This window comes from Saccostrea cucullata, unplaced genomic scaffold (assembly GCF_032062105.1).
Source record: "Saccostrea cucullata isolate Sc308-1 unplaced genomic scaffold, CSIRO_AGI_Scuc_v1 ctg1144, whole genome shotgun sequence".
Lineage (NCBI taxonomy): Eukaryota > Metazoa > Mollusca > Bivalvia > Ostreida > Ostreidae > Saccostrea > Saccostrea cuccullata.
In genome coordinates this window covers 47,675-70,664 of record NW_026930137.1, presented here as the reverse complement: position 1 = coordinate 70,664, position 22,990 = coordinate 47,675, and the positions used below count along the sequence as shown (strand labels likewise).

At 34.6% G+C, this 22,990-nt stretch overlaps 1 pseudogene; it reads left to right on the top strand.

Annotated features, from left to right (window-relative positions):
* LOC134282994 (acetyl-CoA carboxylase-like) overlaps positions 1–21,611 on the top strand; it is a 29,989-nt pseudogene extending 8,378 nt beyond the window's left edge.
* Positions 21,612–22,990: the final 1,379 nt, after the last annotated feature.

Here is a 22,990-nt window from a genome sequence, read left to right as displayed (position 1 = left end):
AAGTACACATGGGGAAATGAGACGTTATTTTTCATTAGTTCAGGAAAATATTTCTCAAATGATGACAAGTAAAAATCATGAGTAAAATATTTTTAAAAATTGCTTTTAACTTAGTATTAATTGCTGCTACTGTGTTTCCATTTAATTATCATTTCTCATCAGATAATTGATAATTTATTGTTATGTAAAAAGTGTTAACAATAGATACTCCCCAGCTTGGGAGTGTATAAGATATGAAAGGAAGTCGTCATGATTTTCCGGATGATAATGACGTGTAAAAGTGCATGGTGAATAAAAATTATTTTTAAAAAAATTCAAGCAGTAAAAAATGTTTTAAACTTGCTCTACAGCTGCAAATAATACAAAAAAGACATTTTTCTACATTTTGCACTGTGCCTTGCAGCATAGCCATGGGCATTGTCACGTGACCAAGATCCAGGGTATCAGCACGCGGTTCATGCATCTTGAGAGACCTACATCTTCATTTTGATGACAATAAATTCTTATTATTAATCGCTGACCTTTTTAACTAACATCGATGAATCTATAAGTAAATGCTGTTATATGTCTATTTGGTTTAATTTTATTTTATTATTTATTTTGCTTTGAAGACAGCCTAAAATAAAAATGATTCAACTATTTCAACTTTGAATATCTTGACGCGCTTTCCTTGCATGGACACTTTGAAAATTGTGAAAGAAATTTCTTTAATGCTACATGTAAATTTTGTTTGCGGCCGATTTGATGCTTTGCATCAATTTAACTTGTATATTATGTATTTCACTACAAAATATACAAGAAAGTATTATACATTATTATTAAATTATTTTTTTTTTAATTCAGTCATTAAATTATTATTTTTTTATTTAGTAGATGCATTACTTTATGGATGAATTTAAACTAAATCTTATGCATCAAAGAAAATTAATAAAATACTTGTATATTGAATCTTACACTTACAGAGTGTATAGCATTATCCCCCATCAAAACAACATTTTTTTTCTTGTGTAAGGAATAAATGAGTCAAAGATTATTTTATCTACACTTGATTAATGAAATTAACCTCTGTATATGTTCTTTTTTAAATACATGTACATGATTTGTTGTATAATAAACTCTCAGACATACTCTCAGTTAAGGAGGAATGCCACATCAACTTTTTATTTTATGGATCTATGAGTCATCCTTTCTAAACAATGGTTTCAGCAATGAAAGGCCGACATTAGCTCTTAATTATTTTATATGAATTTTTTTGTATTTTTTCAAAGAAAATGAAAAAAATTATTTATATCAAAATAAGATGCTTTCTTGTAAAAATTTTGCTGTAAATGAATGCATCACATGAATACCTAATAAAATATGTAAAGAAAGTCTGATTAGACTTTTTAATTTTTTTTATAAAAAAATATTTATAGAAATAAAACATATAATTTATGAATATTTTTTAAACTTGTGGTTAAAATCTCTTAAAAACCGGCCACAATTGGGGAGAACATGTTCATTAATCATATTTATAAAAGAAATTGAAACGAAATAGCAAAATTTTAGAGAAATTAATTTTTTTAATTTTGGCCAATCCCGATCAAAATTAAACCGATCCCGACTATAATTGTACAATTATTTGGAAATAAATAACATTTTCCTAAGAACACAAGTCTGATTAGGTGTTATAAGGGTTAAAACATTATAAAACCTGACAATAGAATAGATTTATTCATTGTAAATATACATGAAGATGCAATAAATTACCATTTTATTCATTTTGTGTTATTTTTGATCGGGATCAGTTTAATTTTGATCGGGTTAGGTCCAAATATTAAAAAAATTATTTTCTCTAAAATTTCTCAATTACGTTTCAATTTCTTTTAAAAATATGATTGACAAACATGTTGTCCTTAGTTATGACTAGTTTTATGGTGTTTTTAACCATAGGTTTAAAAAATATTTACAAATAATGTGATTTATTTTCATAAATAATTTTTTATAAAAAAAATCAAAAAGTCTAACCAAACTTTCTTTTTATATTTTATTAGGTATTCATGTGATGCATTCATTTACAGCAAAATTTTTACAAGAAAGCATCTAATTTGGATATAAATAATTTTTTTCATTTTCTTTGAAAAAATACAAAAAAATTCATATAAAATAATTAAGAGCTAATGTCGGCCTTTCATTGCTGAAACCATTGTTTATAAAGGATGACTCATAGATCCATAAAATAAAAAAATGGTGTGGCATTCTACCTTAATCAACAAGCAGACAGGTGTCCTGAGCAATGAAGCGTTACTAATCCCTAACGGTTGTTTCCTGAGTGAAATTCACAACATACCCAAGCCACAATGTGTATATAAACCGTAATTATGGCTTCAACAAATGATGCAAGTTTACTAGGTGTGAAAATTAAAAAGCCCATCAAGCGTACGTAATACATTTATAACTCTCAGAGCATCCAGAGTTTGGCGCGATATCGACACGTACTGTCCGTTATTGGTAAACAAAATCATCATATACATAATTAGATGTTTATAACGTTGTTCTTTTTTAAAATTGATTAAAAATCCAGAAGATATAAGACACTGATAATCAGCATGACTAGGTATCGAAAATAGTTAATAATATAGTATTCGTTTTTTTCCTGTTAACTTTTTAGCTCACCTGAGCCGAAGGCTCAAGTGAGCTTTTCTGATCACATTGTGTCCGTCGTCCGTCCGTCCGTCTGTCCGTCTAGCTGTCCGTCCGTCTGTTCGTCCGTAAACTTTTCACATTTTCGACTTCTTCTCAAGAAGCACTGGGCCAATTTTGACCAAACTTGATACAAAGCATCCTTGGGTGAGGGGGAATTTAAATTGTTTAAATGAAGGGACATATCCCCTCGCAAGGGGAGATAATCAAGAAAAGACAAAAATAGGGTGGGGTCATTAAAAAATCTTCTTCTCAAGAACAACTAGGCCAGAAAAGCTGAAACTTATGTGGAAGCATCCTGGGGTAGTGTAAATTCTAAATTGTTCAAATAATGACCCCCGGGGGAAGGGCGGGGCCACAATGGGGAATCAAAGTTTTATATAGAAATATATAGGAAAAATCTTTGAAAATCTCCTTCTCAAGAACTACTGGGCCAGAAAAGCTAAAACTTATGTGGAAGCATCCTGGGATAGTGTAGATTCTAAATTGTTCAAATCATAACCCCCGGGGATTGGGCGGGGCCACAATGGGGAATCAAAGTTTTACATAGAAATATATAGGAAAAATCTTTGAAAATCTTCTTTTCAAGACCCACTTTGCCAGAAAAGCTGAAACTTATGTGGAAGCATCTTGGGATAGTGTAGATTCTAAATTGTTCAAATCATGACCCCCGGGGCTTGGGCGGGGCCACAATGGGGAATCAAAGTTTTACATAGAAATATATAGGAAAAATCTTTGAAAATCTTCTTCTCAAGAACCACTGTGCCAGAAAAGCTGAAACTTTTATGGAAGCATCCTGGGGTAGTTTAAATTCAAGTTTGTTCAGATCATGACCCCCGGGGGAAGGGCGGGGCCACAATGGGGAATCAAAATTTTATATAGAAATATATAGGAAACATCTTTGAAAATCTTCTTCCCAAGAACCACTGTGCCTGAAAAGCTGAAACTTATATGGAAGCATCCTGGGGTAGTGTAGATTCTAAATTGTTCAAATCATGACCCATAGGGATTGGGCGGGGACACAATGGGGAATTAAAGTTTTACATAGAAATATATAGGAAAAAGCTTTGAAAATCTTCTTAATAACAACTGGGCCAGAAAAGCTGAAACTTATATGGAAGCATCCTGGGGTAGTGTAGATTTCAAATTGTTTAAATTATGATCAGTGGGGTAGGGTGGGGTCACAATATGTATTACAAGGGGTAAATCTAGTAAAGTACAGAATGGCCAAAGCTTCTCAGGTGAGCGATGTGGCCCATGGGCCTCTTGTTTCGTCATAAGCCTTGTCAGAGTTTTGTAAAATATAGAAGCAGTAAGTTTGCAAAATGATTCATATCCAGTATTATAATTGGCATTAAATAAAGTCCAATTTTTAATTTTTGTTCACAATTCCGCAACACTTGATTGATTATTTACATTAGTAACAAAAATTGGGAATCAGCTGACTTAAGATCAGGTCACGTGATTGGACAAAATGGCCGCCCAAGACAGGGAAAAGTGGCGATTTCGTTTGAAATTTGATGACCGCTGACCGCGTAACGCAGGTGACCGCTTAATAGAGTTACTTTATATAGAAAATTTCATTGGGAGGAAATAAAATGACCGCATAGTACAAGTGACCGCTGGATAGAGGTGACCGCTATGACAAGTTTGACTGTACATCTATAATTATGTATATGTCCATATCAGCACTTCAAATTTTTTCTTCAGAAAATCATCCATTCAGAGACGGCCATTTATGACATTCTACAGGAATTCTTCTGGCACACTAACAACCTGGTCAGATCTGCTGCCTTAGAGGTGAGAACAAGGCAGTCAGTGTCAGGTCAGGTCTGCTGCCTTAGAGGTGAGAACAAGGCAGTCAGTGTCAGGTCAGATCTGCTGCCTTAGAGGTGAGAACAAAGCAGTCAATGTCAGGTCAGATCTGCTGCCTTAGAGGTGAGAACAAAGCAGTCAGAGTCAGGTCAGATCTGCTGCCTTAGAGGTGAGAACAAAGCAGTCAGTGTCAGGTCAGATCTGCTGCCTTAGAGGTGAGAACAAAGCAGTCAGAGTCAGGTCAGATCTGCTGCCTTAGAGGTGAGAACAAAGCAGTCAGTGTCAGGTCAGATCTGCTGCCTTAGAGGTGAGAACAAGGCAGTCAGTGTCAGGTCAGATCTGCTGCCTTAGAGGTGAGAACAAAGCAGTCAGTGTCAGGTCAGGTCTGCTGCCTTAGAGGTGAGAACAAAGCAGTCAGTGTCAGGTCAGATCTGCTGCCTTAGAGGTGAGAACAAAGCAGTCAATGTCAGGTCAGATCTGCTGCCTTAGAGGTGAGAACAAAGCAGTCAGTGTCAGGTCAGGTCTGCTGCCTTAGAGGGGAGAACAAAGCAGTCAGTGTCAGGTCAGATCTGCTGCCTTAGAGGTGAGAACAAAGCAGTCAATGTCAGGTCAGATCTGCTGCCTTAGAGGTGAGAACAAAGCAGTCAGTGTCAGGTCAGATCTGCTGCCTTAGAGGTGAGAACAAAGCAGTCAGTGTCAGGTCAGATCTGCTGCCTTAGAGGTGAGAACAAAGCAGTCAGTGTCAGGTCAGATCTGCTGCCTTAGAGGTGAGAACAAAGCAGTCAGAGTCAGGTCAGATCTGCTGCCTTAGAGGTGAGAACAAAGCAGTCAGTGTCAGGTCAGATCTGCTGCCTTAGAGGTGAGAACAAAGCAGTCAGTGTCAGGTCAGATCTGCTGCCTTAGAGGTGAGAACAAAGCAGTCAATGTCAGGTCAGATCTGCTGCCTTAGAGGTGAGAACAAAGCAGTAAGTGTCAGGAATTGATTTTCATGATGACAGTTTCATGAACTTAAAGGAAAGTCTTTCTTGAGTTTATAACATCCTCTATGCCTCTGTTCACTAAAATGGAATTTCACTTTCATGATATGTTTCCTAAAAAAAGTTCATATTGTGCTTCCCAAATTTGCTTTGAATTCCTAAATTTGGCAAGCATGTAAAAATAATAATGTAAAAAGTTTCAAGTTTTTATTTAAGACAAAGACCCCAACTAAGAATAAGAATCATTTATCTGAATGAGAGTTATTTCTCTTAGAAAAGGGTCCAAGCACCTTTAAAGGACTTTTCATTGCACTTATTATATTTTGTAAATTGGTGCTTTAATATTTTACAACATAGGTGTATATAAGGAGAGCGTACATTGCGTATGAGGTGAACTGTCTCCAGCACAGAGAACTTAATGGGGACATGTCAATGGTGGAATTCAGGTTCCTTCTCCCCCGGTCACACCCCAACAGGTAAAAGATAATGAAGACATGTAGACAAGTTAAAATACCTAATAAAAATATTTAGATTATAAAAAATTCTGAACCAGCATTAAATTTTTCTGTTCTCTGGTGATTTAGGTAATTAAGATCAGATAAACAGTTTCAAATTCTCTTACAATACTTAATTTTGTCACTGTTGAAGTCTATTGTAGAGTGTACATTAATAAGAGCAAGGGAGGCACTGTAGATCACCAAATTTTCGCAACACCTTATTTTCACGAGATAGTTATTGACTCTTGATTAGCGAGACAAAATTTTCACTAATTCTGGTTATTGCTTTATATAATCTTAATGAATACTATTATATGTGAGAATCAAATATTCGCGAGCAACCTGTCTCGTGTAATTACGCGAAAATGAGTTCTCGTGAATAAAAAGTGATTTACAGTATCTATTTTAATTATGGCTTATAACAGTAAACCAGTTAGTTGTGTTGTTAATTATCAGGTTGATGGTGATGCGCTATGACAGCAGTGACAAGGTGTCCGGTCTGTCAGACCCTGAGGCCCACATCGATCAGCTGGAGGAACCGCCCACCTGTCAGAGAATGGGCATCATGGCCTCATTCAACTCCATGGCTGAATTTGAAATGTGAGTAGTGTTTGACTACATACTGGAGATTGATAAGCAAATCTCAACTAGGCATCATATGAGATTAAAAAATAAGATAGATGTTCATAATAAAAAAGATTATTTATTTAAATTTTTTGTTGTAGCCACTTTGAGCAGGTGTTGGAGTGTTTTACAGTGGAGTCAGACAGCCCACCTAGCAGTCCCACTATACTGGCCAAGAGTCCCGCCGGCAACGAGGACTCCATCTCTCTTCATGTCAGTGGTACTTCTTGTACCTTCTGATAAGAAAAAAAGCAGAAAGGAAAAAAGTTTAAAAAATACTGTAAAGTTGCTGTCACCTGCTGCATATGTTTCAATACAATATCTTACACTGTGAAACCCTTGTAGTGTGCTGAATATGGTAAATGATGTAAATTATCAATAAAAGGTGCCAGAGCTAACTTTTTTATTATTTTTCTTTACAGAGTTCATCAGACCCTGATGAGCCAATTCATATCATCAACGTGGGAATTAAATTCAGCAAAAAGGAGAAATATGACGACAATGCCCTGGCTGTCAAGTTCCAGGATTTTTGTAAAGAGAGGGTATGGACTCAAATCACAAAAACTTTAAGGATATACGATCCTCAGCCAGGAAGGATAACTCTTTAATTTATATTTTAATTCAAAAAGTCTAAAAATAAAGCTTGAAATTGAAATTTTTTCATGCAACAATTTTCATTTTATGCCTCTACGTATGATTCAATGTTCTTTAAAGTTTTAACAAACGGTAATTAAAAAGTTGACATTTGTACCTCATAAAATGAAGTAAAACTTGCATATTTACAAAAAATTAAATTTCTTTTAATTTAGCCTTAGTTACCAATGTTTATATGCATGATTTGAAATTAGAAGTGGTTTACGGTGTTTTCTTTGAAAGGAAACACTTGAATACACTATGCATTATGAAACAATGGAAGAAAGTAGGAGAAGAAAAGTCCAAATAAGTATAAAATTCATGCAATTTTCTTTAAAAGCCTGGATACCTATGATTTTTATTCTTAAAATGTATTTCTTGATCAATTATCAATTAAAAAAATTGCAGTAGGTAGTTCAAATTGCATTTCCTGAAAAATTATTTGAGATTTACTAATTTTCCCTATATAATATGATTAAATTTAAAGATGAATTTTAAAGAAACACCGTGGGCAAATACATTTTAATTTGAGAATTTAAGACATCTGTGAGCATTTTCAATTCTCCATGCCTAATTTTCATAATTATCTGTTATACATCTATTTTGATTGTAGTTTGAGGTGATTGAATGTTGTGTTTTGAAATGTTTTAGGAGCAGTATTTGTGTGAGAAGGCCATCAGAAGAATCACCTTCCTTGTCTACTGTAGGGTGAGTCTCAAAATGAATGTTTTCACTGTGATTGAACATTTGTAAAAATTTCAGACGTACAGATTTTGTTTGAAAGCACTGCAATATGTTTATGATATACTATTAGTTACAATATTAGCTTGTATTTTCTGTTTCAGAGAAGTTCACCAAAATATTTCACATATCGTGCCAAGTTTGATGTAAGTATAGCACTACATACATGATAATAAAAAGAGTAATTCACTTAAAAAAGATGGTTGTAAATAAAAAATAGAAGCAAAGTTTTATATGCCTGTCAATACCTCTAATTTTTTATCAAAACTTAACAAAGAATTGTAAAAATTATTGTTAATATTTAGTTTGGAGAGGACAGGATTTACCGACATTTAGAGCCCGCCCTGGCCTTCCAGCTGGAGATTAACAGACTGAGGAACTTTGACCTGGAGGCCATTCAGACCAACAACTACAAGATGCATCTGTACCTGGGAAAAGCTAAGGTAGAATTTCAGTTGGTTGTGATTAAAGGGAGAGAACTCTTACTGTATTTGTAATTCAGATTAAAAAAAGCCTAGTAGACCTCATTTGTAAACAATTCAAGTGTTTTGAAAATTAGTGAATAAATATGTCTTATCTTATTGAAATCATATTATTTTTATTCAAGTTTGTTGCTCTACATAAATTTGTGGGAAATTGAAGTAGATTGAAAAATTTCATAATGTTGCAGACTCCGAACAAAGTTGATTGTATATCCAACAGTCCAATAAAGGGGACCTAACTCTGTGAAACTTACATTATAAACTAATTTGTTTATTGTACAACAGGTGGCAGCGGGACAGGAAGTGACGGATTACAGATTCTTTGTGAGGGTCATCATCAGGCACTCTGACCTCGTCACCAAGGTAAATACAGACAATGAATCGGCACAAAAATTTTTCTTCTCAAAAGGAAAAATAAATATGTTTTGATGCAAAAACAGTTACAACTAAAGATATTGTCTGATTTATACCATCATGTGTATATGCATTTTTGCACTTCTTTATTTTCCTCCCCTAAATTCTAAATTCTACTAGAATCAAAAATCCAATCAAGCAAAGTATTTCTTATCAAAGTTGTCCAATTTTTGTGTGTATGTGCTCTATTTTAAACAAACACAAGCCTTAAGTAACACTGAACTGACAAGTTTCTAATGCTTTTAATTTATTTCATCAGGAGGCGTCTTTTGAGTATTTACAAAATGAAGCAGAGAGAACCCTCCTTGAGGCTTTGGATTCATTAGAAGTGGCGTTCTCCCACCCACTGGTGAGCTAGGGTTTATAAAGTCATGTAAAATTTCTTATTTTCATTGATTTAGATTTTATTGGTATGTAGAAAAAGTATTGGTTCATGGGGATTAAATTCCATGGTTAATGTAAACAATTATGGTACTGGAGTTTGAAAGTTCCAATTTAATTTTCTGGAGGACACAATATTTAAAGAAAATCTTTGTACCTTGAAAAACAAAAATTACCCCCAACCCACCCCCACACGAATTAGTAATTTCACAGTATTTCAAAATTTATCAAAGTAATGTTTTCAGTTTGTATCAGAATTAACATTCATGATACTAAATAGATCTTGTGTTATAATTCCAGTCCAAGAAAACTGACTGTAATCACATATTCCTGAACTTTGCACCAACCCTGACCATTCCAGAACCAGGCAAGGTAAAATCAACATTACCATATAATATACTCATGTTTGAATATAAATACCACTGATTTTCTTACCATTTCTGGTTATTACCATTGTGAATCTACCATAACTCTGTGTTTGCTTATATCTCGACAGCTTGAGGAGACAGTCAGAGCTATGGTGATGAGATACGGCAGCCGTCTCATGAAGATGAGAGTTCTTAACGCTGAGCTCAAATTCACAATCAAGTAAGTCTACTTCTTAATTCTCAAACTTCTTATGAGACAAATAGTTTTGGTTGTAAACACATGTACAATGGATATTTAGCTCTAAAGACGAAAATTCTGGAAAAGCTTTTAATATACAACAAATATTTTGGAATGTTTTAGGTTTGCATCCAGTGATACAAGCATTCCTATTCGTCTGTTTTTGACCAATGAGAGTGGATATTACTTGGACATGAGCATGTATAGGGAGGTCACAGATCCTAACATGGGACAAGTATGTCTTTCAGTTTATCAGTTTGTTTTTACTTGCACTTTAATGACATTTTCTGCATATTCAGTTAATTTGTACCAAGCTGAATCATGTAAAAAAAAATCTGAGAAGAGTTGGGGTATGTTGATAAATGTGCAAGTGGGTTGGGGAAGTTAAGGGCAATATATTGTTTTTAGTATTCTTTGCCTGCCATATACATTTTCCACATTTAAATATTGTATTGATAATTTATTTGAACAATGTCAAAAAATGCAACATACATACGAACTATTCAATTCAAGACTTCATACCAGGTCAAGGTCATATTTTCAGAGTAAATAAGGGGTTTTATTTTACAAGAGTTTGACATCATTTTGGAATTGTATTTTATGAGCATTTGAGGTTTCTTGATACATGTATTTTATCCTGGTTTAGATTTAAGCCTTTTTATCAAACTCTTGGATACATTTTGTAGGTGATGTTTGAGGCCTATGGAACAAAACAAGGGGCCCTTCACGGTCTGCTGATCAGCACCCCCTACCCCACAAAGGACCACCTACAGCTAAAGAGATTCCAGGCCCAGTCAAGCGGAACAACTTATGTCTATGATTTTCCGGGAATGTTCACTCAGGTATCACGACATGGCTATAAAATAAGATAAAACACCTACTGAGAAAGCAACATTATGACAACAATTATCAAGGATATTGAAATCCTCAAGAAAAATTTTATACAGACAATGTTATATAATGGTTACTTTTGGAACAAGAAAATTAAGTCCCAATGTTATCAATTTTTATTTTTTTCAATCAAAAATACCTGCTTCCATTTATCTAATTTTTTCAGCATATTTCTTAATTAAAAGCTAAATAATAGAAATGTGATGAGTAACAGAAGTTTAGCTGTTGTAGGATGACTGTTTTGAATCATGTCTCTCTCTTTCAGGCCTTACAGAAGTTTTGTTGTTCTGTATTTCAGGCCTTACAGAAGTTTTGTTGTTTTGACTTTGTTGTTCTGTATTTCAGGCCTTACAGAAGTTTTGTTGTTTTGACTTTGTTGTTCTGTATTTCAGGCCTTACAGAAGTTTTGTTGTTTTGACTGTTGTTCTCTCTTTCAGGCCTTACAGAAGTTTTGTTGTTTTGACTTTGTTGTTCTGTATTTCAGGCCTTACAGAAGTTTTGTTGTTTTGACTTTGTTGTTCTGTTATTCAGGCCTTACAGAAGTTTTGTTGTTCTGACTTTGTTGTTCTGTGTTTCAGGCCTTACAGAAGTTTTGTTGTTTTGACTTTGTTGTTCTGTATTTCAGGCCTTACAGAAGTTTTGTTGTGTTGACTTTGTTGTTCTGTATTTCAGGCCTTACAGAAGTTTTGTTGTTTTGACTTTGTTGTTCTGTGTTTCAGGCCTTACAGAAGTTTTGTTGTTGTGACATTGTTGTTCTGTATTTCAGGCCTTACAGAAGTTTTGTTGTTCTGACTTTGTTGTTCTGTGTTTCAGGCCTTACAGAAGTTTTGTTGTTCTGACTTTGTTGTTCTGTGTTTCAGGCCTTACAGAAGTTTTGTTGTATTGACTTTGTTGTTCTGTATTTCAGGCCTTACAGAAGTTTTGTTGTTTTGACTTTGTTGTTGTTGTATTTCAGGCCTTACAGAAGTTTTGGAAGGATCACAGGGAGGAGAACAAGATTCCAGCTGATGCCTTCAGTTGTATAGAGCTAGTCCTGGATAAAGACAATAACCTGTGTAAACAGAACATTCTGCCAGGGGAAAACGAGGTTAGACTGTAATACTGATACAAACCTGTTTTCTGTTCACGTCTGGAAAGTGCTTGATTGGAATGTTATCCTGAGTTCATTGTTGGACATGTTACCTTTCAGATTGGCATGGTAGCCTGGCAGATGACCTTGAAGACACCAGAATGTCCTGAAGGTCGTGACATCATAGTTATATCTAATGACATCACATATAAACAAGATTGGTTCATTCGGACCTGTGGAGGATCTCCTGTTTAAGGTATCACCCATTGATAATAAAGCCTATATACAACTGTGAAAAAGATAAAGATTATAAACACTGATTTATCTAAAAAAAATATATATAAACAACACAAATCTGTGAAAAGGGTATAAAACATGGAACCTAGAAATTACAGACGTGGAATGAAGTGCCTACGAGGTGTAAGCATCCTCTGTTGACTGTTGAAGCTATGTAATGATTAAGATTTTTTTTGGATGAAAATCAAATCAAAGATTGTTTTGCCAGATCAGTATTTTTTATGCAATGAAATCACCTTTCAGAAAGCTTCAGAGAAAGCAAGGAGAGAGGGCCTTCCCCGAATCTTCATCTCAGCTAACAGTGGAGCCAGGATAGGTCTGGCTGAGGAGATCAAACATCTGTTTAAGGTGGCCTGGAATGACCCTAAAGATATAGAAAAGGTAAGGCTTAGCTTATAAAGGTGGCCTGGAATGACCCTAAAGATATAGAAAAGGTAAGGCTTAGCTTATAAAGGTGGCCTGGAATGACCCTAAAGATATAGAAAAGGTAAGGCTTAGCTTGTAAAGGTGGCCTGGATTGACCCTAAAGATATAGATAAGGTAAGGCTCAGCTTATAAAGGTGGCCTGGAATGACCCTAAATATATAGAAAAGGTAAGGCTTAGCTTATAAAGGTGGCCTGGAATGACCCTAAAGATATAGAAAAGGTAAGGCTTAGCTTATAAAGGTGGCCTGGAATGACCCTAAAGATATAGAAAAGGTAAGGCTTAGCTTGTAAAGGTGGCCTGGAATGACCCTAAAGATATACATGTAGAAAAGCTAAGGCTTAGCTTATAAAGGTGGCCTGGAATGACCCTAGAGATATAGAAAAGGTAAGGCTTAGCTTATAAAGGTGGCCTGGAATGACCCTAAAGAAATAGAAAAGGTACGGCTTAGCTTATAAAGGTAGCCTGGAATGACCCTAAAGATATAGAAAAAGTAAGGCTTAGCTTGTAAAGGTGGCCTGGAATGACCCTAGAGATATAGAAAAGGTAAGGCTTTGCTTATAAAGGTGGCCTGGAATGACCCTAGAGATATAGAAAAGGTAAGGCTCAGCTTATAAAGGTGGCCTGGAATGACCCTAGAGATATAGAAAAGGTAAGGCTTTGCTTATAAAGGTGGCCTGGAATGACCCCAAAGATATAGAAAAGGTAAGGCTTGGCTTATTAAGGTGGCCTGGAATGACCCCAAAGATATAGAAACGGTAAGGCTCAGCTTATAAAGGTGGCCTGGAATGACCCTAGAGATATAGAAAAGGTAGGGCTCAGCTTATAAAGGTGAACTGGAATGACCCCAAAGATATAGAAAAGGTAAAGCTCAGCTTATAAAGGTGGCCTGGAATGACCCTAAAGACATAGAAAAGGTTAGGTTTAGCTTATAAAGGTGGCCTGGAATGACCCTAAAGATATACATGTAGAAAAGGTAAGACTTAGCTTATAAAGGTGGCCTGGAATGACCCTAAAGATATAGAAAAGGTAAGGCTCAGCCTATAAAGGTGGCCTGGAATGACGCTAAAGATAAAGAAAAGGTTAGGTTTAGCCTATAAAGGTGGCCTGGAATGACCCTAAAGATATAGAAAAGGTAAGGCTTAGCTTATAAAGGTGGCATGGAATGACCCTAAAGATATAGAAAAGGTAAGGCTCAGCTTATAGACTTAACCACAGTATACAAAGATATAGAAAAGGTAAGGCACAGATTAACACAATGTACAGTAAAACTTGGTTGCAGCGAACATGCTTTCATTTTAAGTGATTTTTCATTTCCTGTAATTTTAAAGTGTGTCTTGAACTAAGAGAATATGATGAATAAAAATCATTTCTTTATTGCTGGTCCTTTGCTGTAAGAATGACTAAGTGTAGTACAAAATAGAAGATGCAGTCAAGGGGTAGAAAACTACATGGATTTTAGGTGTCGAGTCAATCACCGGTAAAATTTTACTTTAAAATTGCATTCTAATGAAGCAGTCTTGTTTGTTTCTAGGGATTTAAATACCTGTACCTGACCCCTGTAGATTTTAAGAAAGTTAGTGCCATGAATTCTGTCCATGCTGAACTTATAGAAGACGAGGGAGAACCCAGATATAAAATTATTGATGTTATTGGTAAGGAGTTCATTTGACCGGTACATTTGTTTTCAAGATTGAGCCTAAGTTGAATATTCTTCAATAAACTCAATGTTTGTTATATTTACAGGTAGAGAGGAAGGACTGGGGGTAGAGAATCTAAGAGGATCAGGAATGATTGCCGGGGAGTCATCTATAGCTTATAACGATATCATTACAATCAACTTGGTTAGTGGTTGATTTTAAACATTGACTGCTTTATCGTAACAAATGGTATAAAATTTATAAATTAATGAATTGCAAGGGGTATCCAGAATTTTGTGCTGCAAGGGTGTAAAGTGGTTGGCCTCACTCAATTATTTCATTAAATTTCATGCTGTTGGCATCATTAAACTTGTTTGTTTGAAGCTTGCAGATTATATTGGTGTTATATTTACTAGGTTACATGTTGAGCTAAAGGTACCTATCTGGTTTGTGTGTAACTTACAGATTGTTCTATATTTAGGTAACCTGTCGAGCTATAAGTATTGGTGCCTATCTGGTTTGTGTGTAGCTTACAGACTGTTCTATATTTATGAAACCTGTCGAGATAAAAGTATAGGTGTCTATCTGGTAATTGTGTAGCTTAGATTGTTCTATATTTAGGTAACTTGACAAACTATAGGTATTGGGGCCTATCTGGTGTGTTGATAAATTATAGATTGTTCTATTTTTAGGTTACCTGTCGAGCTATAGGTAAAGGTGCCTATCTGGTTTTATAGCTTACAGATTGTTCTATATTGTGTGTAGCTTACAGATTGTTCTATATTTAGGTTACATGTCAAGCTAAAGGTATTGGTGCCTATTCTGGTTTGTGTGTAGCTTACAGATTGTTCTATGTTAAGGTTACCTGTCTAGCTATAGGTATTGGTGCCTATCTGGTTTGTTTTTAGCCTATAGATTGTACTATATTTAGGTAACTTGTCGAGCTATAGGTATTGGTGCCTATCTGGTTTGTTTGTAGCTAACAGATTGTTCTATATTTAGGTAACCTGTCGAGCTATAGATTTAGGTGCCTATCTGGTTTGTTTATAGGTTACAGATTGTTCTATATTTAAGTTACCTGTCGAGCTCTAGTTATAGGTGCCTATCTGGTTTTATAGCTTACTGATTGTTCTATATTTAGGTAACCTGTCAAGCTCTAGGTATCGGTGCCTATCTGGTTTGTGTGTAGTAGGGGTGGATATCGCCATAAAAATCATATTGCCATATATTGCAATATTTGATGGCATATTGCGATGAATATTGCAATATATTGCATTGCTGTCTATTTCATGTAAAGTTTGAATTGAACTGGAAAATAGTGTATTTATAAACTTAAAAAACCATATCTGATCATTTCACGTCATATAATGTTTGCTGTTCACTGTTTATTTAGTTCCCTGTCTAAGTGTCTAAGTAATTAGTGTCAGAGATCAACATAACCTTCGAGTAAAATTAAGGCAGTCGACAGGTTCTCCCTTTGTTAAAAATAACTTAGTAAAAATTGAGAAACTGTCGTATTATGTCATATCTCAACTTTTCTTTATTTTTTAAACGCGGTATGCGTCCTCAGACGTAGGAATCGGAATATTTAAGCATCACAAACCTAAACTGGCTGAACATTGTTTATAACATTTCGTCCGCCATTTTGATAAAGAAAAGTACGAAACCAGAGTAAGTTTTCCGGAAAAAAATTAACTGTTGTTGAATCGAATCTGTATACAACATAATCCTTGTAATACATATAATTATAAATTATTAATCCTTTTAATTCCATTCTTACCTTTTACACACTGTTGCAATGTCTATTTACTAACAAAAACAAACTTTAGAACTGCAAATACACCATATTTAGCGTTTGTGTAATACTTCCGGTTTGCATATCGTCAATACCGGTATTGCAAAAATATATTGCGATATATTATCGTTGGGTTTAATATTGCAATATACCGATATATCGATAATATTGCACACCCCTAGTGTGTAGCTTACAGATTGTTCTATATTTAGGTTACCTGTCGAGCTATAAGTATAGGTGCCGATCTGGTTTTTGTGTAGCTTACAGATTGTTCTATATTTAGGTAACCTGTAGAGCTAAAGGTATAGGTACATATCTGGTTTTTGTGTAGTTTACAGATTGTTCTATATTTAGGTAACCTGTCGAGCTTTAGGTATAGGTGCCTATCTGGTTTTATAGCTTATAGATTGTTCTATATTAAGGTAACCTGTCAAGCTCTAGGTATAGGCGCCTATCTGGTTTTATAGCTTATAGATTGTTCTATATTAAGGTAACCTGTCAAGCTCTAGGTATCGGTGCCTATCTGGTTTTATAGCTTACAGATTGTTCTATATTTAGGTAACCTGTCGAGCTATAGGTATTGGTGCCTATCTGGTTTGTTTGTAGCTTACAGATTGTTCTATATTTAGGTTACCTGTCTAGCTATAAGTATAGGTACCTATCTGGTTTGTGTGTAGCTTACAGATTGTTCTATATTTAGGTTACCTGTCGAGCTATAGGTATTGGTGCCTATCTGGTTTGTGTATAGCTTACGGATTGTTCTATATTTAGGTAACCTGTCGAGCTATAGGTATAGGCGCCTATCTGGTTTGTTTATAGCTTACAGATTGTTCTATATTTAGGTTACCTGTCGAGCTATAGGTATTGGTGCCTATCTGGTCAGACTGGGACAGAGAACTATACAGGTGGAGAACTCCCACATCATCCTCACCCGTGCAGGTGCACTTAACAAGGTATGACAGTTATTTTATGGATGAAAGACACTTTGTAGTTTGCTCATTATATAAATTCTGAACTACAGTTAATGCAGACATAAAATGAGTGTCTCAATAAAAAGGAATAGCCAAAACATATGATATTTCGTCATCCTCACACTTGCAATTTATCAGTCCTGAAGTTGTTACATATACTATTGTAAGATATGAGAATAAAGTAACTTGAAGGGAGTAAAAGAGTTTAATTAATGTCACTGTTAATTAAAACACAGGTCCTTGGTAAGGAGGTGTACACCAGTAACAATCAGCTGGGAGGAATCCAGATCATGTACACAAACGGAGTCACACACGACGTAACAGCCAATGACTTTGAGGGAGTCTACAAAATCATCAAGTGGCTGTCATATATGCCTAAGGTACTTAACATTGTAAAAGCTGCCACCAGAGAATAGAGTGAAACATGATTAAAAAATACGGTGTTCTTATTGTTTCATTTGATAAAATATTTACAGTTTTTGTTTACTTTTACAGAGGCAATCTGTACTTGAATTATTTAATATGTATAAAGGTCCCTATTACCAGTGCTAAATATGGGAGATGCTATAGATAGACTGGTAGTCATTTAGTGTAATTAATCTGGATTATTGTTTTCAGTGTAAGAGTTCCCCATTACCAGTACTAGATACAGGGGACCCTATAGACAGACCAGTGGACTTCATCCCAACAAAGGCCCCCTACGATCCCAGGTGGATGCTTAATGGACGACAAAATCCAGGTAAAACATACCGTATAAGTAGAAATTTTAGCGAGGATTTAATTTTGGCATTATTAGCGAGGGTGCAGACATCGCTAAAATTGAATATCGCTAAAAATTAATTACGTATTATTTGTAATAGCATCTTTAGTTAGAATTTTAAAATCGCTAAAATTACTTCTCGCTAAAAATAAAATACCAGATTTTAGGTAGAAATCGCTAAATTTGCGTCTCGCTAAAATTTCCACTTATACGGTAGTATATTTATAATGCTGTATGTACAGTTTCTGAATCTGTGTTAAAGCATTTCATCTCTGTGAAAATGTTTCATTTCTGAATCATCAATAATGTTCATTACTGTTGTGTTTATTGTAGATGATAAGAATTCCTGGCAGAAAGGTTTCTTTGATCACAAGTCTTTCCATGAAATCCTACAGCCTTGGGCACAAACAGTGGTCACAGGTCGGGCAAGGTTTGTCTCCCTTTATACATTCACTGTAGATGAATTTTACATCCAAAATAATAAGTAAGACTTGTATCAAGAGAAGAGGAAATCTTGAGCTGTGTTATCTTTCTGTGTGTATTATAGGTTGGGAGGGATCCCTGTGGGTGTGATTTGTGTGGAGACCAGGACTGTAGAGATGACCATACCAGCTGACCCCGCAAATCTGGACTCAGAGACCAAGGTACTGGACAGATTAATATACTTATTTTCCTTTGTACATCAAGTAAATTGTTCAAGAATAATGTCAAAACAAAAACAAATTGAAATACATATTTTTCAGTGTGCATTTAGTGTATTATAATAGACTTATGTCAAATCAATATTGAGTTTTTCTTTAAAAATATGAAATTTTGTTTAAAAATTAGACTTGAGTTTTAAAGTCAGGATTCTTAGTAAACCTTACGGGACTTCAAAAGTGTAAGTTTTGTTAAAATGAAATTGCTCTTGTAGGTGATACAACAAGCTGGTCAGGTATGGTTCCCTGACTCGGCCTATAAGACAGCTCAGGCCATTAAGGACTTCAACAGAGAGGACCTCCCTCTCATGGTGTTTGCTAACTGGAGAGGATTCTCAGGGGGAATGAAAGGTACAGCATGTTCATAAAGTCAGAAAATCATGGGATCATTTGAGTTTTCATACGTAGCTCTGTTATTTTGTTCAAATTATTCTCATGGAAGGATTTTGATACAAAATCTTGAAAGTCTTTTCTTTCTGTACAGTAGCTGACTGAATATTTTATGTTGAGCATGAGTTTAAAATATGGTGCAGCATTTTTAGAAACATATTTATGACTAGGAGACTTATTGTTCACAGAACAATAAGAGGTCTTTCCACCTTTTTAAATTTCTTAAAGTTTTATATTTTACACTCTAAATTTAACTTTAAGGGAAATGGTTTGAAAAAAAAAATGAAAATGTAAAAAAAAAAATTGAAATGACCTTGACCTTTGACCTTGAAAAAATTTTCAAGGTCAAAGGTCAAGGGACACATTGCAATTAACCCCATGCTTCTACCATTTATAGTTTTCAAGATATAAGGTTTAATAGTAAGTATAAAGAAGTTAAAGGGCAATAACTCATATAAGGGGTCATTAGATCCTTTAGTACTTATACAAATGAAAGTGTGCCTAAAGACCCTTAAGACATAAGTGAAGGTTTCATGCCTCTACGGTCTACAGTTTTGAAGTAGTAGTGATAACAATGTTTTTCGCATAAGGGGCAATAACTTTTGATAAAGTCTATCTTGGGGAACAAGAATGAAATCTTTGAAATAGTTCTAAGTGTACATATTAATGATGCAAAGACTGATTGCATATGTTAAAAGACAAAGGATATATAAAAAGAGCTTAATTTCTCATTTTTGCAATGACCTTGACCTTTGGCCTTGACAAAATATTCAAGGTCAAAGGTCATGAGTCTCAATGCAGTTGGCCCCATGCTTCTACCATTTAAAGTTTTCAAGATGCAAGGTTTAATAGTAAGTATAAAGAAGTTAAAGGGCAATAACTCATACAAGGGGTCATCAGATTCCTTTGCACCTATACAGTGAAGTTAGGTCTAAAGACCCTTAAGACATTAGTGAAGGTTTGGTGTCTCTACGGTCTAAAGTTTTGGAGGAGTAGCGATAACAATGTTTATCGCACAAGGGGCAATAACTTTTAAATGGGTTCATGTTAGGGGACAAGAATAAAATCTTTGAAACTGTTTTAAAAGTACATATTAATGATGCATAGACATTAAGTATATGTTAAAAGAAAAAAGAGATATAAACAGAGCTTAATTTCTCAGTTTTGGAATGACCTTGACCTTTGACCTTTCCATAAATTTCAAGACCAAAGGTCAATGAATCTTATGCATTTGGTCCCATGTCTCTACGTCTTCTCGTTTTGAAAATTTTTAATTATTTGTAAAATTCTAAAACTTCCAGGGGCAATAACTTATTGAAGGGGTCAATGAATACTTTCGCAATGAATCAATGAAGTGTCTACTAAATTAGTCGAAGACATTAGTGAAGGTTTCATTTCTCTATGGTTTATGGTTTCAGAGGAGTAGCGATAACAAGCTTTTTTGCAAAAGGGGTAATAACTCCGAAAGGGGTCGTAGTTTATATACGCAGGGTCAACTGCGAAAATCTTTTACGGAGTACATTCTTATGAATTGAAAATCTTTACGATAAATCTTGAAACTCAAAATCACACGGCGGAAAAATAATAAAAAATAATAAGAAAAAGGAAAAAAAGAAACAGAAGGAAATCAATAGGTCTTTCCACAGAAAGGTGGAAAGACCTAAATATGACAGATGTTTAACCTAGTACATGTATATTTTTTCTTGGTAATTTATATGAATGAATACTTAGAGTAAATGTGACATTTATAACTTGATTGTTTAATGGTAAATATTGAAACATTTATTGAACAACTATTACAATCTTACATTAAATGACTTGTTCAAAATTTCAGATATGCACGACCAGGTTCTGAAGTTTGGCTCCTACATTGTGGATGCCCTCACAGAATATAATCAACCCATCATGATTTACATCCCCCCGTATGCCGAACTGAGGGGTGGAGCCTGGGTAGTAGTAGACCCAACAATTAACCCCACCCACATGGAAATGTACGCGGATGAACTCAGCAGGTATGATATTTTGAAAGAGGAATTAAAGAGAAGTGAAAATTGAAGTATGAAATTCTTCTCATAGCTGCATGGAGAAACTAAGCAAAATAATTTGAAGATGCCAAGGCAAAAAAGTTTGTCTAATAAAAAGATTCTTTACTTACAATCATGCGTGCCTCCTTTGTAGGGAGAGGGCTAAAATAGGCTTTTCCTGCTGCCCATTAGTGCATAAAATATGTCTTTGAATTAAAAAAAATTAATGTTATCATGCACATATTTACTCAAAAAAGGAAAGAAAGAAAATGTTTATATTTATCTTATTTCAAGTCTTCCATACTTTCTCCCCAAATGTTCAGTCTAAATGATTGTGATGATTTTATTCTAGGGGATTGTCCCCAAATGTACAATCTAAATGATTGTGATGATTTTATTCTAGGGGATTGTCCCCAAATGTACAATCTAAATGATAATGATAATTTAATTCTAGGGGAGGTGTCCTTGAGCCAGAGGGAACCGTAGAAATCAAGTTCAGGAGGAAGGACCTGGAGAAGACCATACAGAGACTGGACCAGACGTGTCGCCAGATCGTGGAGAAACTGACCAGTCCCCAGCTGAATCCGGACGAGAAGGAGGAGCTCCAGAAACAGCTGGCAGCTCGCCAGGAAAAGTTACTTCCCATGTACCACCAGGTGGCGATACAGTTCGCTGACCTCCATGACACTCCCGGGAGAATGGAGGAAATGGGGGTTATTACTGTGAGTGTAATTCATGTATTATTATGCATACATTGTATTTTTTTGACTTTTTAGAAAAACGTGTTTACATAAAGATTTTGAATATTTTATACTTAAAGTGATATCTTATATGTTATGTAAAATAATTCATATTTCATGTCTGCATTTTAATTTTTCATTGTTTTTATGTTTAAAATTGGCTTTCAATTTTAGGCTGTTCAACTTTTTTGTTTAGTTGTTATATTTTATCACATGTCTAAGTTCTATTTTAACATTTTAAATTTTGCTTTCACCACTTTTGCCACTTATGACAACATTTTGTTCTTGAAAAACTACATTATATCTGTTTATAGGTCAAGGTCATAAAATTTCTGCATGAATTTATGTTTATCACACAGGACATACTTAATATCAATTCTCTGTAATTATCAAAATTGGTTGGCCACGCATAGAAAAACATTTTGATTTTTTATAATAATTTTAAACAGCTATGTCATTGATTGTAAAATCTTAAGTGGGTTTATGAAATAGACCCTTGGTTGCCATAGAAACGGGGTGCAAAATTCTCAATTTCGTTAATTTTGAAAAACGTGTACTTATCAAGAAAAACTGTGTCCAGAAATGAAAAGGGATAACTTAATATGTTTTCATTATTTAAATTTAATACTACAGATTAAAGTAATTATATCTGTAGTTTTAATTTAATTTCTCAATAGTAAATGGCCATTTTACATATTATAACATATCAGATATGTGATTGGTTTAGTGGAGTTTTTGGAGGCTTAAAACAAAAAAGGCACACTGATTACAAATTTAGTAATTATTAATTATGAAAGGCTAATATTTGATTATATCAAAATATGTAAAATATTGGTGGGAGACTCAAAGATGTAAAAGGAATTCAAAGGTAAAGATTACTTTTTTCTACATTTTGAAGCATTTTTTGCTTCCTAATTACTTCCCTTGAACTACTCTCTAACGTTTGGAGGTACAATGTGTATTTAGTAAACAGCAATGAATATTTTCTGGCGAAAGATCTCATCAAAGTTTTACAGTCTGGAAGAAGAAAAGAAGGCTAGACATCTTAAACAATGAAGACAGAAGGTAAATTTATGTATATACTGAGGATTACAAAAACATCAAGATTAACAAATGCATATTTTCTTAATTTTATTTGCCTTACAATACCCAGTTGTTTTACCGGTGTAGACTGTAGTGGTCAGTGGTCCTTATCAAATCAAGCGAACTATACCTTTTGACAGTTTGACTTTCTGACCAATGAATTAATTATTTTTATTAATAAAAATGAATTTGAAGCATATAAACATCACTTGCTGATAAAGCTGAACCCCCCCCCCCCCCGAAATATAAATGTCTATAAGAGATTGTACATGTGTAAAATCTGTGCCATTCAGTAGGTTTACTTTCTATGATGTGCTCAGAGAGACTTTTAAGTAAACATTATTTATCTTTATAAA